At 43.8% G+C, this 10112-nt stretch overlaps 1 long non-coding RNA gene across 1 annotated transcript; it reads right to left on the reverse strand.

The window, feature by feature from the left end:
• Positions 1 to 7727: 7727 nt before the first annotated feature.
• On the reverse strand, positions 7728 to 9862 carry LOC309378315. Its single transcript, XR_014172014.1, has 2 exons — positions 8512 to 9862; positions 7728 to 8477 (listed from the first exon to the last, which is right to left on the reverse strand). It is a non-coding gene; the product is annotated as an uncharacterized lncRNA (long non-coding RNA).
• Positions 9863 to 10112: the final 250 nt, after the last annotated feature.

Raw genomic sequence — 10112 nt, forward strand, 5'->3', positions numbered from 1 at the left:
GTTGAATGAAGTATAATTGTATGTGGTCTATTTTTGGAAACTCTGCTACGTGTTTACGTTTTTTCCTCCTCAGAAGAAGCTGGGGCGACAGGTTCAGTCCTTCCATTTAACAAAATTGGCCATAGCGGGTGGGGCATCCTAGAAAGCACAAATAATTAGGAGAGCTGAAAGCTGGCAGCTTATAGTTGCTGCAAATCCATTTTGTTTTGGCTTGAGAAATTAACAAAACAGGATTCAGCCTCTGAACCACTGCCATCTTATCTCATCACACCACCATGGTGATAAGGTAATGCAAATTAGTGGTCGGCTTCTTTTGTGCTAAAAGAGATAGTTCTGCCTGTGCTTTGTCCTTTCCAGCCGTAATTGTGGGGTTTGTAAGGAGAGGATATTTTAGAGGCTGAGCTGGTGATCCATTGCAGTTGAGCATTTACCTGTCACATCAGTTTAAAAGGCGCACCACCATAAACTAATACGCCTTTGCTTTGAATGATTGATGAAAGAAACTCGATGAAGGCCTCCCTTTTGCAGGGAGCAGAAGATTGGTTTGCATTGAAATGAGGGGGCAAAAAACAGAGCACAGAGCAACCTTTATTGAAACTGACTCCTCTTGGGTCTCAGTTTACATTTCTAGAGGCTGGTGTTCCAAATACTCTTAGGTGAAAGGAGATACTGTAGGTGGAATGAAAGAGGCAACAGTCAGGCAGCTGGCAACTGTAACCTACCACTAAGTATTTCAACGATACCTGTAGATCACTCTTGAATTCGGCTTCTCCTCTTAAAGATTAAAGTCCAGGCTTAGATAAATAATTCACAGGTACTTTGTGAATGCTCACTTCGTGAACTTCGATATAGATCAAAAGGACGACAGCAAAAACCCTCAGCTGTTGTCATAATGACTTTCCTTACTTAGAACCTGCTACTACCTACTTTGGTAATTGAAAGGCCCATTGTGAAGAGCCCTGGTAGCTGCCACCATGCTAGTCTCGGTAATAAAGAAAAGACAGTTTTCTTGAGAAGTTTTGCCAGACCGGTTTCTGCGTTGTGGGTTGCACAGAGCTTACTTATAGGCAGCATGAAATCTGAAGATCATTTGACCCAGTGAAAATGCATCAGGAAAATAAAATATTCCAGTGATTCATCTACCCTTATTTGTGGCCAGTGACACACCCCACCCCATAAGTCATTCTGGAATAGAATTGGAGAACTGGGGGCCTTACAGAAGTTGTTGGGGACCAGCCATCCAATGGTTAGAGAGTATGGGAGCCGTATTTCCACAACATCCCGAGGCCACAGATCCCCCAGGTCAAGAGTGTGTAGCCTTCTGAAAGCCCCGAGAAGAATATACATAAAAGATGGAGAGATAGCAGAACAAAAAAGAAGGAAGCCAATAGCAGGCATGCAAGCCTGGACAAGTGTGGATTCTACAGGTTTCATAGCCTTGGCTTATTCTTCCTAAAGACTCAGTAGGAAATGACTATTACCCATCATCACCACAACCAGTCAGTTCATTCCCTGCATTATGGACATTGTTGTTGTTGTTGTTTAGTCGTTTAGTCATGACTGACTCTTCGTGACCCCATGGACCAGAGCACGCCAGGCACTTCTGTCTTCCACTGCCTCCCGCAGTTTAGTCAAACTCATGCTGGTAGCTTCAAGAACACTTTCCAACCATCTCATCCTCTGTCGTCCCCTTCTCCTTGTGCTCTCCATCTTTCCCAACATCAGGGTCTTTTCCAGGGAGTCTTCTCTTCTCATGAGATTGCCAAAGTATTGGAGTCTCAGCTTCAGGATCTGTCCTTCCAGTGAGCACCCATTAATAAAACATATCTTTGGGTAATAGAAGGCTAAACTCTTTCTATAAGTTACCATCGTTTTGGATCTGACTATTGGCTAGGTCTGCTTCCATGGGAATAGTTTCTCTAAAAAGAGTGGTCATGAGCAAAGCACCCTGTTGTGCAAGTGATATCTTTTGGTCATGCTTGGTCATCTTTCACATGCCACTTATACATGGGCAGTTACACTCCTGGTGTGTTAAAATGGCCACATGAGTGGGAAGCTGCCATAGGAATACAATTTTGTTACCACATAGGAAATGAGGGTTAGTAAATGACCTGGAACATTGACCTCAGGCCTGCAGGGAGAGAAAGCTGTTCGTAATGGACTGACAGCTGGAATAGATCCCCAGATAGAGCAAGCTCTGTTGCCAACAGTACTACTGTATATAAAAAGTAAAACTCCCAAACCACTTTAAAAATCTGAGGACACTCCTATATCGAGTGGGTTCAGAACAATACAGGATCAAAGTCCTTAGTAATCCTTACTAATAAGGGAGCCACATGAATGTACATTAAGACTTATGTGGGCTAGTAGAAGCAGAGGCAGGACTGGATTAATTATTAGACTAAGTATACTACAAAATATGCTTCAGTGTTGGCCTATTCTGCTCCTAGCACTCATCTCCTTTAGAATCCATCAGAATCTGTGGTGTGGATTTAAGCCAGGAATGGGAAATCTGTGACCCTCCAAAGGCTGTTGGACTCCCATCATCCCTGACCTCCGGCTATGAGCTACATGTGGCCAGTAAGATTGCCAGGTCCTATCTAGGAGACTCTGCTAGAAAAAAAAATCTATGAAGCACACTGAGGCTTGTGTCCTCAAAATTTGCAAACCAGAAGGTCGGCAGTTTGAATCCCCGCGACAGGGTGAGCTCCCGTTGCTCGGTCCCTGCTCCTGCCAACCTAGCAGTTTGAAAGCACATCAAAGTGCAAGTAGATAAATAGGTACTGCTGCAGCGGGAAGGTAAACGGCATTTCCGTGCGCTGCTCTGGTTCGCCAGAAGCGGCTTAGTCATGCTGGCCACATGACCCGGAAGCTGTATGCCGGCTCCCTCGGCCAATAAAGCGAGATGAGCGCCGCAACCCCAGAGTTGGTCACGACTGGACCTAATGGTCAGGGGTCCCTTTACCTTTAAGTATAATCATGGCTGTAGTCCACAACACATTTACTGTGTAATAGTCCTATTAAAATAAAGGTGACTTGCCTGGACAAAGTGGAAGAGAAGAAGCGTTTGGATTTGATATCCCGCTTTATCACTACCCGAAGCAGTCTCAAAGCAGCTAACATTCTCCTTTCCCTTCCTCCCCCACAACAAACACTCTGTGAGGTGAGTGGGGCTGAAAGACTTCAAAGAAGTGTGACTAGCCCAAGGTCAACCAGCAGCTGCATGTGGAGAAGCGGAGACGCGAACCCGGTTCACCAGATTACAAGTCTACCGCACTTAACCACTATACCACACTGGATTGTGGAATATAAATGAAGCCAGTGTCCACATTTTTGTTGAGCCATGTTGTGGCTTGTTTCTCCATTGTGGAAGATTGCCGCTTTCCCCTCAGGAACCCTTCTGCCAAGTTGGGCAACAATATTTTCAAAGGCGTTCAAGTTGACACAGGTTAGAATTGCCACACCAAAAATTGGACAAAGCCATGCCAATGTCACGTTTTGGCCTGCCATCTGGGTTCAAAATGGTGGTCAGCATTCTAACATTGATAAAAACAGCATCTACCACCTCGGGAACCCTTGTGACTAGTCTGAAATCAGTGCAGGTTGAAATTGACACACCAAAAAGTCATGCCAAATCTTGATTCAAAATGGTGGCCAGTGTCCCAATGTCAATGAAAACTCCCACCTCAGGAACCTTTATGTCAACTTTGGCAATGATATCTTAAGAAGCGGCCAAACCTTTTGGGAAGAAGCAGAGAAGCAGTTTCCCAAAATGTAAATCTTCCTTAAATCAAGCATAACTGATGATGGAGTGGTGCTCTTCTTGAACACATCCTTTCTCTGAGCATGCGGGGAAAAGTTGGCTCATGTTTCCATATTTCTGAGTGTATAAAGGAAAGATGTGTAAGTGCATGCCTCCCCACCCTGTTTACAACCCTGTCTACAAATCTGCCAAAGCCCAAATTTAATTGGCTTGTGGAATGGAATGTTAGAGTTAATTCACCCATTAGCATGTCATTACTACTCTTTCATTCTTTATGGAGCTTAACCATTTTTGTCTGTTTGTTTTGATCTTTTTAAAACGGCTGCATAACCAAATTTTAAAGGGATTTTTGCAGACGAAGATTAGAAACAGGCTTTGTGCCCTATGTGCTAAGATATAATGCCTTTTGTTGAATCACAAATGACAGGCCTTCTATTTTGTTATTTCTCTGACTGTTCCCCATTTCAGTTATGTGATCTTGGTATTGAGTGATAAATTCACGCTTGTGCACTTTATAGGTGTTGTGTGTCTCCCTTCCTGCACTGGAAGGTGTAAGCTGATCTTTCTTTGGCAGCCCTGCAAGAATTCAATTTTTAGAGGAAGGAAATTAATACCAGGCAGCATGCAATAGCAAGGAAAGGAATGTCTACTTAGATCTCATTTTCATTTAGATCTTTTATCACCTTTTTGGGGGGGGAACACTTAATAACTTAACAAATGAGTAGAGTTGGTGTAGTCCATGGGTAGGCAAACTTAGGACCAGGGGCCGGATCAGCCCAATCGCCTTCTAAATCCGGCCCGTGGACAGTCCGGACATCAGCGTGTTTTTACATGAGTAGAATATGTGCTTTTATTTAAAATGCATCTCTGGGTTATTTGTGGGGCATAGGAATTTGTTCTCCCCCCCAAAAAAATATAGTCCGGCCCCCCACAAGGTCTGAGGAACAGTGGACCGGTCCCCTGCTGAAAAAGTTTGCTCACCTCTGGTGTAGTGACTGGCAGACCAATCCGTCATGGAGTGGCATAACCACTGCCGCATCTCCAGCCCTGTCGCTATGGATGGAAAGATTTCTCAATTTTGGTTCTCTGTCTTTATCATTTCCTTACCCAGCTCTCCACATTTCACCTACGATTTGCATTAAAACAACAACAACAACAACAACAACAACAAACAAACCTGCTCAAAATTCACCAGCATTTTATTGCAAACTTCTCCCAATAAACACATTTGTGTATGCATGTTTTTAAAACCAACGTACACATTTCCCCAAGTAGTTTCTGCTAATATAGTACACCTTTGTATGTCATGTTCACCGTTATATTCAATTATACGCACACTGTCCCCTGACATATGCATTTTTGCAAATATGGCATGATTGGAGAACTGCATTGCAAAATTTGAATAAGTGCAAATTTTGGAGGGTAGTTCTGTTTTGGTTCTCAATATTGTTTCAGAAAGAGCAGATTTAATAGATTCGGCTTTAAATGAAAACTGAATCGAATTTCTTGGTCCCTTCCCACTCTACAGTTTTATGATTCTTCCCTGTCACTAACCATTACTCTTGCCAGCCAAGGAGGATATCAGTGGGAGGGGAGGCCAAAGCTTGCTCTTGCTTGGAGCTTGCACAGCAAGTGGGTTCCGTTCAGGTCTCATGCTGTCAAATGGCAGCAGTAAACCTAGCTCGATTCAGTCCTTTTCCCTCCTAGAACACCTCTGGTTCTACCTACTTGCATATTTTGTGGGTGGAAGGATGAGGTCGTGTCTCTCCACAGGTAAAGTCCAGTGGGGCTGTTCTGGGCTGGTGAGAGTGAGACTTCTGCCCCATCTGACCCCCCACCTCTGACATCACAACAGGTTGGGGTTTGGATTATACCCTAAATGTGAAAGTGGCTGGCTGACAAGCCTCTGAATCGAATCTCAGTACAAGGCCTTAGGCAAGTGACTGACTATTCTCAGTGGCGTTATTTCATCGGCAGTAGGAAGAAAACTTACCTACTTTAGGCAGATATTTCAAGAATTGCCAAGGCAAAGCACTTGGAAGACTGCAAAAGTGCTATATGAATGCAACCATGTGGTTGTACTGTACTTCAGATACTTGTTTTGTTTTGTTTTTTTAGACAAATGCCCATAAAGTGCAGTATCTCATGTAGTAAAATGGTATAAAGCAATGGACACATCAAATCAAAACAAGCTTTATTATACTAGCCAAAGGCCATGATACAGCCATACGAACACCGTCAGGAAAAGAAACATCCATCTAACTATATAACTGCATATAAAAAGCAGAGCCACTGCCCAGGCCATCAAGATCATGTGCAGGTTGGGGACTCTACACAGCGCACAATATTATCCTTTTCAGACCTTGGAATCTCCTTTACAGTTTACTGCCATTTTTGTTCAGGTTCTTCTTCCTGATCTTTCTTGCCGCCAGCTCAAAGAGGGCCACACTGGAGCATTAGCATCACTGAGCAGCCATAGAACCCTTTCCACCAGGGAAAGAAAGCGCAATGGACACTTGGGAGACAAATTTCTAGCTCTCAGGAGGTAGCACATGCTCAGATTCAGACTCTCTGACATTTGTTGAAGCATTCCTGCCTGAAATCCTGGAGAGCTTATGCAAGGATCTGCCTCAATATCAAGCAATCTCCCCTGTTCTTGCTGTGATCTGGTTCATTGCCTGGGGTCCTCCTAGAGCCAAATTTTACCACCAGAGACTTAAGTGACCTTGGCTGCAAGTGCATGTGTTTCACTAGCTAAAGCAGCTTTACGCAAGCTGTGAACTCTCCTGGTCACAGTTATCCATGCTCTGTTAAGCTCCAAGTTAGACGGAAAAGTGTTTAGAAACATCAGCTATTGCAAAACACACTGGGATCAGGTGAAGGGAGCACATCTCACTGATTCTTGAAGAGCAGCACTGGCTGCCTGCCCAATTCAAAGTGCTGGTGCTCAGCTTTAAACCTCAATATGGCTTGGGTCTTTCTTAATATCAACCAGCTGGTGTATTACATGGGTCTTCAGGAGCAGCACCAGTTCAGGTGAAGCAGGTGATGACTCGCGAGAGGACCTTTGGATGACCAAACTCCACCTATGGAATTCTCCCCCATGAGGGAGGCTTACCTGGCACTTGTGATACTATCTTTTAAGCGACAGGCAGAGAACTTTTTTCTTTCCCCATGCCTTTAAACATCTGCCCAGATTTCAGTATTTTTTTATTGCTGCTTTTATTTTGCTATATTGATTGTTATAGTCTTATTACACTTTTATGTGTGTTTTATTGTTGGTCGTGAACCAAAATACCTATTGAAGGGTGCTATATAATCACAACAATGTTGTTTTCCTTCCATTCTTCCTACTGCACTCTTCTGTGGTACATTGTAAGGAACTTATATTCGAAGAAGCCACAAATTCCTTTGCTGTGGAGTTTGTATCATTGGGGAAAGAACTCATGAACAGAAGAATTTTCAGATGAATCTTGAACATTCATTATTTATAGGTTCAATGTTTTTTTCTCTCCAGGGTGTACTCAAAAATATGCAATACCAGTACAGTGATACCTCTGGTTAAGAACTTAATTCGTTCTCGAGGTCTGTTCTTAACTTGAAACTGTTCTTAACATGAGCTACCACTTTAGCTAATGGGGCCTCCCGCTGCTGCTGCACTGCCGCCACACAATTTCTGTTCTCATCCTGAAGCAAAGTTCTTAACCCAAGGTACTATTTCTGGGTTAGCAGAGTCTATAACCTGAAGCGTCTGTAACCTGAAGCGTTTGTAACCCGAGGTACCACTGTACCTCTTTTCTTGTTGTTAAAAAGTGTGACACTTACTGTAACAACTTCATGGTGAGAACTGGCACCTATTTTTCGGGGGGGGGGAGCACTGTATATGTTCATATGCATACCATAAGCTAACATCTGAAACAGCTTCTTGCAACCATTCCCAAACCAAATTTTAATCAATTCCATGTAAAAGAAGCATTGTGTCTCATTTTATTCATACTGAAGTAAAGATACAAAGCCTTGAACGGCAAATCTATATTGGAGAGTCCGGAATCCAGATTTCCTGCGCCAGCTCTTTAATCACAAAACCACTCGCCTTTATTTCCTAAAGCACAATGGTGTGCTGTATAAATAGCACCCTACCCTGCAGAAGGAATGTGAAAGAAACCAGGAAGCAACACCAAAACATTCTCTTCCCGCACTCATGTACAAAGAGAGGTATATACTTGAGCTTGGTGGATATAACACATTCAGATCTGAATTAGACAGATCTGAATTTGGTCTGATTGTGAAGCTGCTGCACAACACTCCCCCCCCAAAAAAAGAGGACTACAACCACTAAATGTGGAGAAGTTATCATTTAATATGTTTCAGCTACTCTCATATTCTCAGTTAGGAGTGTCAAGGGGTAGTCTTCCATCCTTTATAAGCATGCTTGCTTGTAAAGTGGGGATTCAAGTGCATCAATACATTGCATCTGTAGCTTCCACCCTCATTCCAGAAGTTTGGAGCAGCCTTGTCACTTGGGGAAGTGAGGGGCCAGGCCAAAATTTGATGCCCCTACCTGTTGCCCTCGGGCTGCCTTCCCAAAGTTGGCTAAGCGAGGTGCCGGGTTTTTGGAAGGAGGCACAAGGCTCTGGCAGGGTCCCAGAGCTTTCCCATCTCCTTCCGAAAGCTGGGGAAATGCTAACTAGACTTTGGAAAGGAGGAGGGAGGACTTGAGGAGTCAGAACTGTCAGCTGCATCCCAACATCCAGAGCCTCCTTACCCAGCTTTGGGAAGGCTGTGCAAGGGCTGCAGGAGTGTGTGTGTGTGTGTGTGTGTGTGTGTGTGTGTGTGAAATGTTGCTGAGGGCCTTCAAAAAAGGCTTAAAGGCCTGCATGCAGCCCTCAGGCCATGTGTTGGACCGCCCTAAGCTAGAGGAAAACTATGCAGAGCAGCAAATGCAAATTTTGCTTTTTTCTACACTCCTCTCAATCTTCCATCTGGGCAAGCAAGTCATTATTGGGGTCCAGGGATCATTCCAGCCAAACAAGAGCCAGAGAAAGTGGCTCAGAGGGGCACCTTTTGACCCAGGTCTTGAAGTCCTCCATCCCTGGCTAAAGCTCCACAGGAACCGGATTGCTTTTCAATATCACAGTGTAAACAAAGTATAGGAAGTGTTGAGAGGTGATACCATTTAAACCAAACAGTGAGCCGTGCAGCAAAAAATGATAAGGAGCACATGACATTATATTCAAAGTTTGGGGGGGGGGGTTGGCTCACATTTACTCCCTCTCTACGTTTTCCATTTCATTTATAATGTGGCACTATAAAAGACCCAGTGTTTCCTGTAGTGCTTTTACTGCACTAAAAACAAAGAGATAAATGAATGAAATCTATCTTCGGCTGTGTGCAGAGTAAATCTGACAGCAATTAACAGTGAGCGTGTTAATAGGATAAACCAGGGCTGGCCCAATACATTCTGCTGCCTGAGGCCATGAACAAGACAGTGCCTCTCCTCCTTCCAACTCAGCTGGCAGCTGAATCTGACTTCCGCACTTATGACATGACAGCATTATCCGCTGCATGTGAAGCACCCGGCTAGTTCAGGGGTGAGGAGTGCAGGCTGTGGAAGAGATACAGCTCTGTCCTCAATAGACTGGAATTGCTAGGGGCTTAGAAGGAACAGCCAGGAGGTGGCTGCTGCCGCCACCACCTCTCAGCAACCCCTCAGTCACCTTACTTTGCTGAATGCTAGGGCCTTATGCCTAGCATTTTGGACAACACATTTACTGCAGTAGGAGGGCAGCCATTTCCCACAAACCACGTCCACCAGCTCCACACCTGACATTGTATGTTACACCAGGTGTTAGACAGGGAAGGTCATGCCTACAAAGGCATGATTAGGCGTTTAAGGTGAGGTCCCAGTTGTTCCTTTGCAAATGGGCCTCACTGACAGCGCCAGTCAGCTGACTAAAAAAATCCCCATTGGGAAATCCCGGTATTAGAACCATACAAACAAACCTATTCTAAGCGGCCTACACTTTCTAAACTTTGCCATCAATATTTTTGCAGCAGTTTGGTTTCTTAGAAATGGAGCAGCTATAATGGTTGAAGGGAGCAAATAATTCTGTTCTGTACTGGCACACATCCCATACATTTAAAGCACCCTTCAAAGAAATGTTGGAAATGTAGTGGGAAATTATAACTCTGGGGTATAAACTACATTTCCCAGAATTCTTTATTTATATATACTTTTCAGGTTTATACATTTCACTGATTTTACAATCATTTTGACATTTCAAAACTTGACTTACTTCCTCCTCTTTCTGCAGTTCCTTAAATTTATTTTTAATATCTTCTGCATATC

The sequence above is a fragment of the Podarcis melisellensis genome (assembly GCF_964234715.1).
Source record: "Podarcis melisellensis genome assembly, chromosome: 9".
NCBI lineage: Eukaryota > Metazoa > Chordata > Lepidosauria > Squamata > Lacertidae > Podarcis > Podarcis melisellensis.